Here is a 17,597-nt window from a genome sequence, read left to right on the forward strand (position 1 = left end):
GTTGCCGGGTGCTGCGGCGTCTCCGTGCTGCGACATACTGTGCCCCCTTAGTTAATCCGGACCCTTCCGGTCCTCCGCTTCCGTCGGGATAGTGTAGATTCGTTCCGCTGTGCAGCAGGATCGATTTTCCCCTTGCTCTGATGTCAGAGCGCTCAGCTTGGTGCCGCCCACAATGACACGCCCCCTGCTGCTCCCACCCACCGCGCTCTGTAATGGCGGATTCTGAAGTTTTTCAGTTAGACTGGGGCTCAGGTGATGGCGTAGCTCAATTAACAGTCTCGTGCCTAACGGTTATGAAGTGATTACCTCAGGGGATGGCGGCCATCTTTACTCCATTATAACCAATGGGGAAAAGTCACTTTCAATAGTTTTCAATGGGGAATGGATTTTTCTTTAATAAAGTCAATTTTCAAGATTTTTCATCCCAGTTTTCACAGTTTTGGGCTCCAATCACGGCACACAATACCCGGTATACGGGCTGGCTAGATCCTGTTCGTGACGCCAATTGTGACGCCCAGGAGACCGGGATACCCAGCACCGGACCAATGGAGTCTGTCTCTTGAGGGGGATGTCACGGGTGGCTTGACCCGGTGCTGTGGCCTCAGGCAATGCACAGTGTAAGGGGTATCATGAGGGGACAGGCACTTACTTGATCAGCAGCAGGTTCTCCCAGCGGTGACGATCCCGATCCTGGATAGATGGCTATTGTCCAAATGAAAGACTGAGGCACTGAAACGTTTAACTAGTTTACTTTAACATAAAAGGATTTACAACCAGTCCTGTCACCGGAGTCTGTATGGGAACTCTGAGTTACTTTGACCCTGCCGGGGTCTTCGCCTCTTATTGTGCGCAATTTCTATGTGGCCCTGCTGCTGTATGTGAACTGGCTGCCGGCCCAATCTGTCCCCTCCGGGTCCTGGTTCGACGGGCAACCCGAGTCCTTTTATCGGTTTACCCCCTCTGGGAGTACCGCTGAACTCTGTGTCTGTTGCTGCGTCCGGCCCTAGTGAAGCTGATATCACCTCACGTTTTTCCGGTTGCTGTATTATATATAATGAATACAGCCACGGATCCGGTATCCGTCTTTGCGCCTGTTCTGGGTAGTGATTAATGCTACCCGGTTCTCACAATGTCCTTTTTCTCTATCCCTCTTCTCCTCAGGCCGGTGATTTAGGCCTGGTAACAGTCACAGGGCTGTTAGAGATTCAACTGTATGACCTCTCACTTTCAGCTCCTTAGCCCAACTGCCCTTTCTTCTCTCAGACCAGAATGGATCAAGGGGAGTCTCTGGAGCTCCCCCTTCTGGCCGGAGGTGGTAGTGCAGTCTTGCTATTTTAGTATTTGTACTTACTGTCAGTAACTATTTTTGTGGCAAATACCCCTAGGGGTGCCACATATACATTAATGGGAATGTTGTAGTCACACATGAGGAGATCGCAGTCTATATTCGCATTTGGCACTATAAAGGGAACCTGTCACCCCTAAAATCAATGGTGAGGTAAGCTCACCGTCATCAGGGGCTTATCTACAGCATTCTCTAAGCCCCCGATGTTACCTGAAAGAGGAGAAAAAGAGGTTAGATTAATGGGTGTCTCAGGTCCGCTCGGCGCCTCCCATCTTCATTCCATGATGTCCTCTTCTTGTCTTTACGCTGCGGCTCCGGCGCAGGCGTACTTTGTTTGCCCTGTTGAGGGCAGAGCAAAGTACTGCAGTGCGCAGGCGCTGGGCCTCTCTGACCTTTCCGGCGCCTGCGCACTGCAGTACTTTCCTCTGCCCTCAACAGGGCAGACAAAGAAGGTTGGAAGGGACCTCCAGGGTCATCGTGTCCAACCCCCTGCTCAATGCTGAATTCAGGAGATGTCTGCCCAGGCTCTGGTGAAGACTTCCATGGAAGGAGAACTCACCACCTCTCGTGGCCGCCTGTGCCACTCATTGATCACCCTCACCGTCAAAAAGTTTTTTTCTAATATCTAATCTGTGTCTCCTCCCATTCAGTTTCATTCCATTGCTTCTCGTGTTTCGTTGTGCAAGTGACAATAATTACAGTATGATCCCTCTACACTGTGATATCCCTTCAAATATTTGTAGGCAGCTATTAGGTCTCAGTCTTCTTTCTTTGTAAGCTAAACATTCCCAGATCCTTTATCCTTTCCGCGTAGGACATACTCTGCAGTCCACTCACCATCCTGGTACTGTAGCTCTTCTCTGAACTTGCTTCAGAATTTTTTTTTTAAAATGTGGTGCCCAGAACTGGACACAGTATTCCAGATGAGGCCTGACCAACTTGTAGTAGGGTAATTACTTCACGTGATCTAGACTATGCTTCTCTTAATACATCCTAGAACTGTGTTTGCTGTTTTTGCTGCTGCACCACAATGTTGACTCATGTACAGTCTGTGATCTATTAGTATACCCAAGTCTCTTTCAGGGAGCAGTTTTCTGGATCACTGCGTTGAGAAACACGTGATGGTGTCTCCGCGGTGTTGGATGTTTTGATCTCCCCGAGGTCATTCATCCTTATGTTTATAGTCCTTTCATAAGATAACATTGGCCTGAGTGCAATCCAATTTTTTGTCAGATTGCTCTCATTCGTTTTTCTTACAGATTAGGATAAGCCCTAATAACCCCACTCGCGTCACCGTCTCCAGGTATAGCGGTGCATGCCGAGTTCTGCCAGTTGCAGTTTGGTTACAGAACATGTAAGTTCATTCTGTGAATGCTCCTACATAGGCTGGTGACAATATCGGACATCACTTTAACCCATAAATTACCATCGGACCTGGGGTGAGTATATTGAATTAATTTAAATGATAAAAGAATGTGTCTGTTTAATTTCAAATAAAGTTTTTATCCTCCGTGTGTGTGTGTGTGTGTGTTTATTTAACTCTTTACTTATATGTTTAGTAATGAAGCTGTCTGGCTAACACCTCTTCATTGCTGAACCTAGGGCTTGGTGTCAGTGACAGTTGTTGACACCAAGCCCTAATCCCATAACCCGATTGCACCAGGGCATCGGGAACAGCCTGGGCTAAGTGCCAGAATTTGCTTTTCAAATATGAAGTGCCATTTCTGGGGCAGCTGAGGGTTGGTATTTTTAGCCTGGGACAGGGCAAATAAGCATGAAAGGGAAGGTGTTGAACAAGGAAATTGCATCACAAAACTTTCTTTTTTTTTTTTTTTAATTATCTTTAATTCCAAAAAGTATTCATTACTGTACAAAAACGAATGCAAAAATGGATCAAAAATGCATCCTGGAGATGCATAAACCTCACGGAAATTTCTGCAAGCAAATACTCAACGTGTGCACTTGGCTTTATATGAAATATTTTTCTCATTTAGTTGACTAAATAAATTTGGAGCATTTTGTGCAATTTCTCAAGAATTGACAAGTTGCTTTTTATATATGGAAAATAACACCACCATGTGAACTGTAATGACGAGCCGAGATCTTATTCTGTGCATGTGCCACCTCTGGTGCCATTTTCCTGAAGACCACCAAAGGTGGCATAATAATAATAATAATGGCATAAGCGCCGTTGCCATTTTCATGTAGACCGCCACCAGCTGAATCTGTGAGAGTGCTGCCCACAGCTAGGATGGTTCCAGCCAAAATTTAAATGATGAAGATAATGAATATAACAGAGGCAGCGAAGGGGCCGTGGCTGAGTCCTCTGAGCCGAAGACCCTACTCACAGTCCCAACTACAAGTCCTGCCCAAAGCACGAAGAGATGAGGAAACCGAAATTTATCGTAATGATTTAGAGAAAGCCAGGTTTCAAATCTTTACACTAAAGATATGTATTAAATCAGTATGACAGCGCCATTCTGCCCATACCTTTAGTTTAACATGGATATTCCTGCTGACAGTTTCCCTTTAATTGGGTGATATGATAAAGTGCCTGTAAAAATAAGCAACTGTGCGATTTGCGTCTGTTAAAAACCTTATCGTTCTCAAGGATGGAGGGATTTTTAATGTGTATAGTTTACAGCTGACTGAAGTTATCGATCGCTGCTGCAGTCTGTCACCTGTGGCCCATTTTCAGGGTTGACAACTTTATTTGTTATTTTTTCTGGGCAGCTTCTCAAAAAATCATGGACAGACAACTTTTTTTTTACTGACACATTAGATGACCACAAAAAAATCAGTAAAGTTGTTTTCCTCTACAAGGACAACCCCTTATTGATCTAAATGTTTGGCCCTGATAAAATAATAAAGCCTATACTTACCTCCTATGTCTGGGCCGTTCCAGTGGTGTCGGCACGCGTACTCCTGGTACTGTTGTGCTGTTGTTATGACACGTGGTGCCTGGCGCCCAATCAGCGCTGATGTTACTGTCCCCACCTTTGTATGAATTGAATATGAAGAGGAAGTCGGTGTGTCAGGTGTGACAGACAGTCATTCTGGATCCGGCTGTAGAAGGTCATTGCGCGCGGCTCTGCAAGCCCCTTATTGATCTTTACATCTCTGTTGTGGAGAGATAGCCTTCTTAATCTAGGACCTAGCAGTGACCTCCACCTTCAGCTGCTGATTGACACACCCCTGTTGGATGTTTAAATACCTTTAGTTTCCTCAGTAAGGCGCTGGTGATAGCTCCATTTTCCTGTGTCCAGGCTGGCAGTGCTAGTAGTCGACTAGTGTCTTCTTGGAGTTCTCTTGGAGGATTGCTGGCATGATCTCTCTTGTGTCTTCACAAGCTAAGTGTGTTCCCTCGTTTGTTTAACAGTGTTGTCTTTTGTTGCAGTGGGGACTGACCAGGGCTAACCCCATCTCCCCCATATCCAAGGCCTATTGTTAGGGGCAGTCAGGGACTAGGCTCATGCTTGGCGATAGGTGCAGAACCTATTTAGGGACGTTAGGGGAGTCAGGGAGTTGTCAGCTCTGCCTAGGGGCCTCCACTACCCCCTTTCCTAGAGTTTGGGGTTCTCCACCCTCTTCCCATTGTTGTGAACCTAGCTGTTCCCTCACCCAGAGTGACCTCGGGCTGCAGCTGATCTCCGATTCCCTCTTCATGTTCAATTCGTACAAAGGCGGGGACAGTGATGCCAGCACTGATTGAGCTTCAGGCTCACGTGCAATAATGCGGGAATGTCGCCAGCACGGGAGGTGAGTATAAGCTTTGTTTTATCGGGGCCAAGCGTGGGGTATGAGAAGAGGTTGTCCAAGTAGTGGACAACATCTTGAAGAGTACGAGTGATACATGCCTAGAGACTACAAATCCTATGGAAGATATTCGCTGCCATCACTGTTAACTGTGAAAAGGTGATAAATACAAGTATAAAAATCTGTACAAGTCTCTCCATCTTCAAAAAATCACAGACATGTAATTTTTTTTTAACTCACAGTGGAAGAAAGTGGCCTTAGTTTTATGGACCGTCCAGGAAACCTTGCCTATTTTCCTAGTCAAAAGGTGCTTTACTGAAGTTGTCTGCATCAATCTTCAGGACCAGACATGAAGCCGGAGGCAGAGGTCAGAGCGATGGTGCGCTTCCGAAGAAAGAAGATTAGATAACTCCTTTCAAACACGTTTGTTATGATTCCATATACATAATAATAATAATAATCTTTATTTTTTTATATAGCGCTAACATATTCCGCAGCATATATCTATATACATAGTTATGTATTGTATTTTATAAAGTGTGGTTTTTACACCAAAATAAAGACAGTTTTCTGTTTTGGCTGTACGAAAAAAAATCACATACTACAAGAACACCCTTCAGGGTTGCCAACCGTCCAGAAATTCCAGAACAGTTTGTAAAAAAAATTACATCTTCTGTGATTATTTTCAAGCTGAAGAAAATAATGCAGATTATGAATGCAGCTGATTTCTTCATGTCAGAGTTCTGGAGGGAAGACGTGTGACTTATATTCATAATGATTCATTATCGTTTTCCGATATGCTCGTAAAAATATTGTCTGTCTGTGATCTTTTTGATAGGCTGTCCAGAAAAAATAAAAAGTCAAGTTGGCAAACCTAACACCCTCTCCTAATTCCGAGTGATCATCGAATGTACACAGTAAGGCTGGGGTCACATTGCGTTTCGGGTGTCCGTTTAACGGACTACGTTACGCCGCTGCATAACGCGGTGTAACGTAGTTCGTTAACGCCACCATTGCTAGTAATGGCGAACGCCACATTGGGCGCGCGCTAGCGATGTGCCGTCATTTGAGTGACGGACCCGAGACGCTGGCTGCAGAGTTTCCGGGTCCGTCACTGCTAGCGCAGATGGAGCTAGCAGAAGCTCCATCTGCGCTAGCGTGATGTAGCGCAGGCACTTGCGCTAGCAGCAGCCCGTTAGCGTATGTGCTGAACGGGCTGCTGCTAACGCAATGTGACCCTAGCCTACGGTAGAAGAAGGGAAGATAAATATTGAGGTTCTAGTGTGAACAATGATTGACACATCAGAACGCTGGAAACATATCTCATATGGATTTGGCACAACTATGTGCACCATTTTAATGATTTACAATATGTAGCTTTAACTACTTTTTGCACGTTGAGGATACATTTTGGACAAATTCACAGGTCAACAATTAAAATTGTTGAGAATAAGTAGCACACTCCTTATTTCTAGCCCTTCATTGATTAACCCCATTTTACATACATAACACCAAAATATTCCACAGCACTTTACAGACATTATCATCACTGTCTCGATTGGACATCACAACTGGAATTGCCTATTGGTATGTCTTTAGAAAGAAACCCATATTAACGAAGGTAGAGCATACAAACTACTTGCAGATATTTTCCTTAGTGAGATTTGACCATTAGCAGATTCTACGGTAAACCTATGTGACACATGTGAGGATACCCTAACTAGTGGTATACAGGGATGAGAAGAGACCTGATGGCAAAAATCAGTATGGAAACCCATTTATCATGCCATCCAGACCAGAAATAATTTTTTTATTTGTTTCTTACTCTACCCATTTTTATGGCTACCGGGCAAATTCCTCACTCTCTTACCTGCCAATAATGAAAAGGTTTTTGCCTCTCTCACCCACTTTCAACATTGTGTTGGGGCATGTGTCGCGTAGACAACATTGCAGCAATCCGTTTGTTCCCTGTTACAACCGATTGTTACAACCTGCCTAGTGGATGAGGCATTATGCGGCTGGTGTTTCATTTTTTTTCTACATACCTTTGTCATTTTAGGATTTGTGAAAGCTGGTTGACAACTCATGTTGGACTTGTAATGCTGCATGGAACTTTTCAGACCTCAATAGAAAAGAACAAATGCAGGACACAGATAGAATTTTTACAGTTTATATTTTAGAAAAACAAAAACTGCTAGGTCCTGTTAGAAGTAATGCCGACCTATTCAGGGTAATTTTTAATAAAATGTGATAGACTGTAATTGAGATGGTAGCTATGCACATATAGTTCGATCTGATTTATAGCCCGGTTCACTATGTAATTTCGCCGGAATTTTCTGGAGAGTTTCAAATATGTACATTTTTGGAAAGGCTATGGTATAAGCAATAAGAAAAACAATGTTTCCATTTGCCCCGAGTCCTAAGTGGCCGCCATCTTGGATTTTACAAAATGGCTGATTTACATCGATTTTTGTTAATATCTCAGCTTGTAAGTAACGTAAAACTTAAATTTTGACAGCTAAACATACATTTTGAGTACTAAGAAATGCAGTGGTATCCAAATAAATACTCTATATACGACTACAAATTGTATCGGTTTATATTTGAACAAATTTTCGAACTCGAAAAGCAGAGAGTTAATGTTTTTAACTTTTGAACAACCAGAGTGTCTTTACATATCGCCACCATCACTGTCATCATCAGTTTCATATTTGGTCTGAGTGTCCTCGTCATTCATACACTCGCTGTCACACTGACAAAGATCGGTACAGGATAAGTTATTTTTTCGGCACGAACACCTTGAAGAAGAACAGTCATGTTTGCATTGACAACTAATCATCTCGATTATTGCTTTTGGAGCTGGAAGAACATCTGTCATGGTTGGTTTCAACTGTCCATCCAACCCTTTGTGATAGCCATTCTTCTCGGGATCCAGCTGAGAATCCTGCAAAGCAATGTTAGCTTGTCCCCACACTCTGGCTTGGATATGGACTCTGAGGACATGTTGTTTTAGAGCTCCGAGTGTAGGAGGTAACCTGTCACTTTCTGCCATATGCTTGCAAAATAGATGCCATCGCAGTTCGGGAATATTCTTAATAAAAATGCCTTTTGGAGAGTAAGCAAAACATACGAAGGTAGCAAGAGTTGACAACATAGTTTTGCTCACTTCTTTTTCAGTCGAAAGCATCTGCAGAGAACTGATTACATCTGGTGTTGCGTTCATGTAAGCTTGCAGCCAGATTGCTTTGCCAATTCGAGAGAACCTTCCAGTTGTGTCAGCACCAGTGAATGCATGGAAGGCTGTCAAAGCCTTTGCTCTGTCTGCCCCTATGACTCTCCTTATTGGCTCTATCTCGATCATCCCAGAGACCATTGAAATCGATGTATTCTTCAGCATGAGGTCATAGTTAGCTATGACCAACACCAGTACATCGGTATCAGGGGAGAAGAAAACCATCCTTGCATCCGGTGGGTTTCGTTGTGTTGCCAAGACAGCTTGGTAGATCAACAGTGTGTCTGCTTCTTCGTGATTTGAATTCATACATGATGTTCTGACTCATAGTGAGTGCTGCTCGGTCAACAATTTTGGTCCTTCTTTGAGTTTCAAGGCTGTCAATCGGCCCTGTTATGATCCAACGGATAGCGGAATATAATTCTGCTGGAACGTCGTTTATGTCACTAGTGACCGTTATGGTGTTTTTATCATTGACTTCCGTTGTAAAATTAGCAATGCTTTTCCTAATTAACTGTGCTGCTTTGTAGATTGTCTGCATGTTGTCTGCATCATCACTACGACATTCCATTGCAGAATTAACCATGATTTCCTCACAGGCTTCTGGTGAATAAAGAACTGCTGATTCCCTTCTGTTTTTTGAAAGACAGGATTTCAGATGTGGCAAGGCATTCATTATAATTTCTTTGAGCCACTTTCTAGTGAATGTAGGTTTGTGATTTTCCACGCCTTCTATACCAAGCATATTCAAATAAGTGGTTTCGATATCTTGTATAGATAGATATGATTGGTTCTGTGTTTGAATATCCACTAGGTTTATCAACTCTAGCAGACTTGCACGTTGTAATAAGGGTTCTTTGTGGTCTGTTCTGTTGGTACTACGTTCTCGTTGTCCATGAAAAACATGCTTTGTCCAACAGCTTTTGTGGTACCGGACGTCAATAGAATGTGCATCCCCTGGTGCAATGCATGTGTTCAGTCTTGTTTTCAGTGTTAAATTATCTGATGTTTCAATAGCTTGTTTCAACGATTTCCCTGCGTTGACTGTCCTCACATTATAAAGCTTCTCATTCTCATCGTTCTGACAAAAGAAACATTTTTCCTTATCCAGTGGCCATGTATGTGACCTCGTGAATGGTGATGAAGAGTCAGATGTTAATGAACCTGATTCGTCCATTTCAGCACGTCCTCTTTTTAATCCTCGTTTCTTGGTAATGTGGCTACCAGTAGCTAATGCATGTGCATAACGGTCCCGGGCTCGTTGTATTTGGTCGTTGTTAATTGCATTTGTGTAACAACTTCGATGGTAGACTGCCTGATGTGTAGCGATTGTGTCTTTCCTGTTGCTAATCCGTCGATGGATATCAACATAGTTGCCATCTTGTAAACTTGCCCTCTCTGCTACTATGTCCAAAACGCGCTGGTAAGACTGTATCCGAGGATTTTGCACCAACTTCTCATTGCCATTGGAAGACTGACAGAGCATACATAGCTTCCAGTTGATAGGTGCCTCACCTTCACAAGTGACTTCAGTAGCTTGTGGTTTGTCTGTCATGTTCAACTCCTGTAATAAAAGAAAAAAAAAACATGTGATTCCTGTCAGTATGTATTATTATGTCAATACTAATTAATTATAAAAAACTGCTGTAGTAAATATCTAAAACACATCTGCAACTAGTAATATTGCATTTCTTAGCCCTAAAATGTATGTTTAGCTGTCAAATTTTATTTTTATGTTATTTATAAGCTGAGATATTAACGAAAATTGGTTTTACGTCAGCCATTTTGTCAAATCCAATATGGCGGTCACGTGGGACTCGGGGCAAATGGAAACATTGTTTTTCGTATTGCTTATACTATAACCTTTCCAAAAATGTATAGTTTTCAGACTCTCCAAAAAAATCCGGCGAAGGCCTAAATCAATACATAGTGAACCGGACTATTACTGCAAGAGGAAAGTATAAGATTAGATGAGCAGTTTTTGGTGTTCGTTGGGGAGAAGAAATGTTCCATTATATTGTGCACAAAGTGACCGCCTGGGGCACATAAACGTCCATGGAGCTTAGAAAGAGACAACATCTAATCCTAATAAAAAGACAATAATTAAATGTTGTTATGGATGAGCGTAACCTGTGTAATGGAATTGTGCCGGCTGGTACTGTGCTTGGTCTCCATATTATACAATGGGAGGGCTCCCAACTTATACTATGAGGAGTCTATAAACTTTTGTAAACCAATTGCATGTGAAAAATTAAACCCTACAGTCAATTTTAGAAAGCAATGTCGAAAGATAAACTTCATCAACCCTATGTGACTCGCCATATTTTTAGAGCTTGTCCCTGAATCTCTGGGATTATGAGACGACCATAAGGTAAATATAATTTAGGTAATGCTTCAGCAATATGTAAATCTTTACCCCTTAATGTACCATGACATGCATCATGGTGATGCTCCAACATATATATAATGAAGATTGCACATCAATAATGGGAGCCCAAAGGTGATAGACAGCAGGGCTTCTACCATAATGAGAAACTTCCGTTCCTGGCCCTTTAATACCATTGATGTCAATGTCTCTAAGAAGGGTGGCAACAGGCAACCATGGCTTCTGTAAGTCTAGCAAAGGCCCCTAGGTCTTCAAAGCCATCTGGGGACCATTGTTAGACACCTTGCTGCCATGATAGACAACTAATTACAAGAAGGGATGTGGAATAGGCCTTTATGTCTTTACGTCCATTCCATATTTGATACCACTGAAATTATAGCAAGTCTTAAAATATTATTTATACAGCAAGAAATTAAATGAGTTTGACAGATTTACTGCTTGCTATCATTTTAGTTTCCAGTCACCCCTTCCAAAATACAAAGTAGTCAACAAGTAAGAAAGAGAAGTTCTGTGATGTTGGTGTATTAAGCTCGCACAGGATTGTCTTGTCTAATTGCAATTGTATCAAGCTCTGAAATGTAAGACATATTAGGTCAGTACAAATTTTCAGTTTCTAGTTGTAATCAAGAAAGATCCCATAAGCTGACAGCCATCAGAATATGGAACGTGTGATGCAAAAGGCGGTGTCTTCATGATGATGACAGATGGGAAACACAGAAAGGCTGTAATGATGAAGTGACATTGTGACAGTATATTTACCTGTTATATTACATGCTGATATACGGTAATTGCTCAATTGCACGTTTCCAAATTCATTTGGAGGCCTAAGTCCAAAGTGAGATGCATCTGAATTGCTCCAAGGGACTGGTCACCCATCGGCACATTCTTAAATATTTAGGTTGTACAACATAGTTTGCATGCCCCCCAAAATCGAGAGATCAGACAATACGTCGGTCAATATTGTAGTCAAAGTTCATGGGAGGGCTTATTTAAGGCTTTGTGCACCCATTGCGGATTCTCTGCGGATCCGCAGCATTTTTTGCGGGCAGAAACGCTGCAGATCCGCATTTGATTTACAGTACAATGTAAATCAATGAGAAAAAAAAAAAGCTGTGCACACGCTGCGGAAAATCCGCTGCGGAAACGCTGCGGTTTAAAAGAAGTAGCATGTCACTTCTTTTTTGCAGATCTGCAGCGTTTTTGTACCCATTCCATTATAGAAATCCGCAGGGGTAAAAAACGCGGCAAATTTGCAAAAAGAAAAAAAACGCAGCAAAAACGCACAAAAAATGCTGCGGATTCGCACAAAAAATGTGAAAAATCTGCAGCTGCGTTTTCTGCCAGGAGAGGCAGAAGCCGCACCAGAAATTCCTAAGGCTAATCTGTAACGTGTGCACATAGCCTTAGGCTGTTTTTCACCCTTCACGCCGCAGCCCTTTTTCATTTTTGCATTTTTGTTTTTTGCTCTCCTTTTTCCCAGAGGCATAATTTTTTTTTTCTGTCAATATGGCCATGTGAGGGCTTGTTTTTTGCGGGATGAGTTGTACTTTTTAACAACACCATTGATTTTACCATATCGTGTACTCAAAAATGGTAAATTTCAAGTGTGGTGAAATGACATAAAAACTGCAATTCCACAACTGTTTTTTTTTTTTTTTTAAAACCATGTTTACCAAATGCTAAAACTGACCTGCCATTATGATTCTCCAGGTCATTACGAGTTCGTAGATACATATGTATAGGTTGTTTTTTATTTAGATGGTGAAAAAAAATTCCAGTGTTTGTAAAAAAAAATTGCATAATTTTCCAAGACCCATAGTGTCTACATTTTTCGTGACTTGGGGATGGTTGAAGGCTTATTTTTTTGAGTGCTGGGCTGATGTTTTTAATGACACCATTTTGATGTGGATACGATCTTTTGATCACCCGTTATTGCACTTTAATGCAATGTTGCAGAGACCAAAAAAAGTAATTCTGGCGTTTTGACTTTTTTTTCGCTATGCCGTTTTCCGATCAAATTAATTCTTTTTGACAGCAGCATTTAACAGGTTAACGGCTGTTAATCGCCATCCACCCACGGCTTTTAGGGGCAAATGTCAGCTGTTCAAAGTGTGTGACAGCAGTCAAACATAAAAAAATATATAAATCTTCTGTGGCTGTAATTGCACCGACCCGAAGAATAAAGTCTTCTAATCACTTATACCGCACCAGGAACGGCGTATAAAATTGATAAAACAAATTCTTCACCTGCTGTTGATTTGTTCATTCTGTCTCTCTGAGCACTTACACTGGGATTTCCGTGTAAATCTCTGAAATGCGTGATTCAGACGGAACAGCCGGTTTAAGATTCCTTGTAATGAGGCAGATGGAGGCCACAGTTTTGTGCACCTCTGAAAAGAACAAGACCGCTCAACAAAGGCCAGATGAAGTCTAGAGTAACTCTGATGCCTCATTATAGTGAATTGATCCCTCGGGGGTTTCATCTGAATCATTTTATTCAGAGATATAGATGGAAGCCACAATGTAAGTGCTCAGCATAGAGCGCAGGATGGATGTCATCTGAAATTTAATGTAAATTGTACCAAATAAAAGCTTCAAATCAATCCACAAAAAAACAAGTCCCCACTCAGGTCCATCGTCTGTCAATAGAACTATAAAGGGCTTCCACGTTACTGGTAGCATAAAAGAAATCAGGCGATTTCTAAGCATCCAAATGCCACTTCCCTTCTGAACCCCACAGTGTGCCTAAGCCGCAGTTAATATCCAAGTTTGGCATTTATGTAGCAATGGGAGCCCACTTAATTTATGAGGTTCATGTCTCCAGAAGCACAAGCTGGGCACAATGTATGGGCACTCCAACATAAGGACACCACACTGGCAGATTCACAGTTTTCACTCATCAACATTCACTGCTGCTTATTTCTGACAAACACCCATTGAATCTAAATCATCACTGGACCTGTAGATAAATTCACAGACTGGTGTAATTTCTAAAATGAGGTCACATGAGGTAGGATTCTGCTCTTCTGGCACTTAAGGGCTCTGTAAATGGAGTCCGCAATCTATTCTACGATATTTTGTTCTCCAAAAGTCTCCAAGAGTTTCTCCATTTGGCTAACCTGTACTGTACAGCTACATATGCTGTATTGTCACATTCAGCAGAAATTGTTTGACAAATGTTTGGCGCCATTTTTCTGTGTGACAATTTACAAACTGGGGATAAAACAAAATTTTTGTGGTAAAAATGTAATTATTGTTTCTAGAAAGATATAGGAAGCATATATATCTTTGTACCATGTTAGCCAGTGCATAGAAAAGTATTTAGATGTGAGAGTCCTCAGTGGTTGATACCTTTTAATGGCTAACTGAAAAGATGGTAACAAATTGCAAGCTTTCGAGAGTACGCAGGTCCCTTCATCAGGCAAAGACTAATTCAAATTCTGAAGAATCGCATGCTTATAGCATACTTATACACAACACAGCACAGAGAGAAAGAAGGCAACAGATAAGACAAGTAATGTAAAGCAGAATAATCATTATGTGAGAGGGATAGACATAGATATGGAACAGTTCATAGATAAAGAAGTCTTAATGTTTTATGGTCCTCTGAATGGGTCTGGTTCGATGTCCCCAGAAAGTCTGAAGAGCAAATTCATTAATTGATGTAAAAAGACATAAATCCATGTGAAACATTCATTCCTGCACTGAGTGTGTCAAAGGTCCTCGTGAGTTTATATTCATACAGAATTCATTGAGAGGTGTAGTTTGTAAAATGAGGTCACATATGGGGGGTTCTGCTGTTCTGGTACCTCAGGGGCTCTGCCAATGTGATATAGCACCCTCAAGCCATTCCAGCAAAACCTGCACTCCAGTATGGCACTCCTGCCCTTCTGAGCTTTGAATGGGCCTCAAAAGTGTTTTTCAACCACATATGAGGCATTGGTGTACTCAGGAGGAATTGTGTAACATATTTTGTGATCCATTTTCTATTATTCCATTTGAATATAGAAAACTTGAGGCCAACGTAATGTTTTAGTGGAAAAATGCTCACTACACCACTAGATGAATTCCTCAAAAGGTGTAGTTCCACAAATATGGTCACTTGTGGGGATTTCTGCTGGTTTGGCATGACAGAGGCTCGTCAAACGGGCCATGGCATATGCAATCTATTCTAGCCAAATTGCGATCCAGAATTCAACTGGCACCAATTACTTTCCGAGCCATGCCGTGCACCAAAATAGTAGTTTTCCACCACATATGGGGTATTGGCGTAGTCAGGAGAAATTGCACAACAAATCGTATGATTCATTTTCTCCTGTTACCCTTATGAAAATGAAAAATTTGGAGCAAAAGGAACATGTTTGTTGGAAAACTTATTTTTTCATTTTCACAACTCAACATTATAAAATTTTGCGAAGCACCTGTGTGCTCAAGATGCTCGCTACACCTGCCCTAGAGAATTTCCTTGATGGGTGTAATTTCCAAAATGGTATCAGGTGTGTGGGGTTTCCACTGTTTAGGCACATAAGGGGCTCTGCAAATGCGGCATAGCACCTGCTATTCCAGCCAATTTTGAGCTCCAAAAGTCAAATTCTGAACCCTGCCATGTGCCCAAACAGTAGTTTTTCTCCACATATGGTGTATCGGCATACTCACAAGAATTTGCAGAACAAATTGTATAGTTAATTTTCTCCCCTGTGAAAATGAAAAAATTGAGGCTAAATAAACATTATTGTGGGGAAAATGAAAATATTCATTTTTTTCCTTCCATATTGTTTTAATTCCTATGAAGCATCTAAAGGGTTAATAAACTTGTTGAATGTGGTTTTAAGCACTTTTAGGGGTGTAATTTCTAAAATGGTGTCACTTTGGGTATTTTCTGTCATATAAGCCCCTAAAAGTCACCTCAAACATAATGTGGATCGTAAAAAAAAATGGTTTTGTAAAATTTGTGGAGAAATTGCTGATTTTTAACCCTTCTAACTTCCTAAAAAAATAAAATTCTGTTTGAAAAATGATGCAGATGAAAAGTAGCATGACAAACTTATTTGAGAATATAAAAATTGAAAGTCTGAAAATTGCGTAGAAATTTTTAAAATTTTCAGCAGAATTCCAATATCTTCAAAAATAAATTTAATTACCACTAACATAAAGTACAATGTGTTATGAAAGGACAGTCTCAGAATCACTGGGATTTGTTGAAGCATTCCAGATCCAGAGTTATTACCACATAAAGTGATACTGGTCAGAACTGTAAAATTTGGCCAGGTCAGGAAGGTGAAAACAGGCTCGGGGTGAAGCGTAACTGTCATTTTAATTTATATTTCATAAATCAATTGTACACATGAAAATAAAAAACTTTATAATATATCTTGTCAAAAAAATGTGCTTCTTTCTCTGCCAAAATTGAACAGTCATTATCAAAATTCTCAACTCTGATGTAAAATCTGTATTCAGTGAAGAAAGACTTCACTGGAGATGACAGTTGCTACAGATACAATTTTACGTATGATTGTTTTTCTTCGTGACATATTGTGCTTCATGATACTTGTAAAATTTGTTTGATATGACTTACATTTATTTATGAAAATATTTTAAAATTTGGCAAAAATTTCACAATTTTCAAAATTTTAATTCTTATGTCCTTACACCAGAGCGTTATTTTACACAAAATAATTAATAATTAACATTTCCCACATGTCTACTTTACATCTGCCTCATTTTTGAAACATCGTTTCTTTGGTAGGAATTTTTAGAACCAAATTTACAAAACCATTTTTTTGGGGGGACCACATCACATTTGAAGTGACTTTGGGGGGCCTGTGTGACAGAAAATACCAAAAAAGTGACACCATTCTAAAAACTGCACCCCTCAAAGTCCTCAAAACCACATTCAAGAAGTTTATTAATCCTTCATAATTCAGGAATTAACGCGGAAGGAAAAAAATGAACATTTAACTTTTTTTACAAAAATTTACTTTAAACCCAAACCTCTTCACAAAGGTGACAGAAGAAAATCAAAACAAGGAAAAAAAACAGCTCACCTACAGCGGCATGTGGTGTGCAGAAGCATGGAACTCGTGTAGTTTCACGTGCAGCAATTAAAAAAATTTAAGAAAAAGGATTGTTCCAGCTTCTGGTAAAAGTCCAAAGTGTAATCAAATTTTTAAAAGATCATGGCAGGAATTGGTTCACACAAATATATGTGGTTTCTGAAAGCTTCACAGTAGTTTAAAAGGTAGAGCTGTGAAAATAAAAAAAATCTAATTTTTCCCACAAAAATGTTCTTTCTTATAGCCCCAATTCTTTTTATTTTCAGAAGTATAACAGGAGAAAATGCACCATACAATTTGTTGAACAATTTCTCCTGAGTACACTGATATCCAATATGTAGAGGAAAACTACTGCTTGAGTGCATGGCAGGGATGGAAAGGAAGGAGCGCCATTTGACTTTTTGAACGCAAAATTGGCTAGAATCATTAGCGGATGCCATGTCGCGTTTGGAGAGCCCCTGATGTGGAAACTCCCCACAAGTGACCCCATTTAGAAATCTACACCCCACAATCAACTTATCTAGATGTGTGGTGAACAGATTGAACCCACAAGTGCTTCACAGACTTTTATAACACCGAGCCATGAAAATAAAATGCTAAATACTGGATGCTAAATGTGGTTTAGGCATGTTGTAGGGTTCAGAAAGGAGAAGGGCATTTGGATTTGGCATTTCAGAATTTGTTGGATTTTTCTGGAGTGTGAGGAGCCATAGTGCTTTTGCAGAGCCTTTGTCTTACCAGTAACGTGGAAGTCCCTTATATTTCAATTGACAGAGGACGGACCTGAGTGGGGACTTTTTTTTTGCTTATTAAGTTGAAGCTTTG

Source organism: Ranitomeya imitator, chromosome 5 (assembly GCF_032444005.1).
Source record: "Ranitomeya imitator isolate aRanImi1 chromosome 5, aRanImi1.pri, whole genome shotgun sequence".
NCBI lineage: Eukaryota > Metazoa > Chordata > Amphibia > Anura > Dendrobatidae > Ranitomeya > Ranitomeya imitator.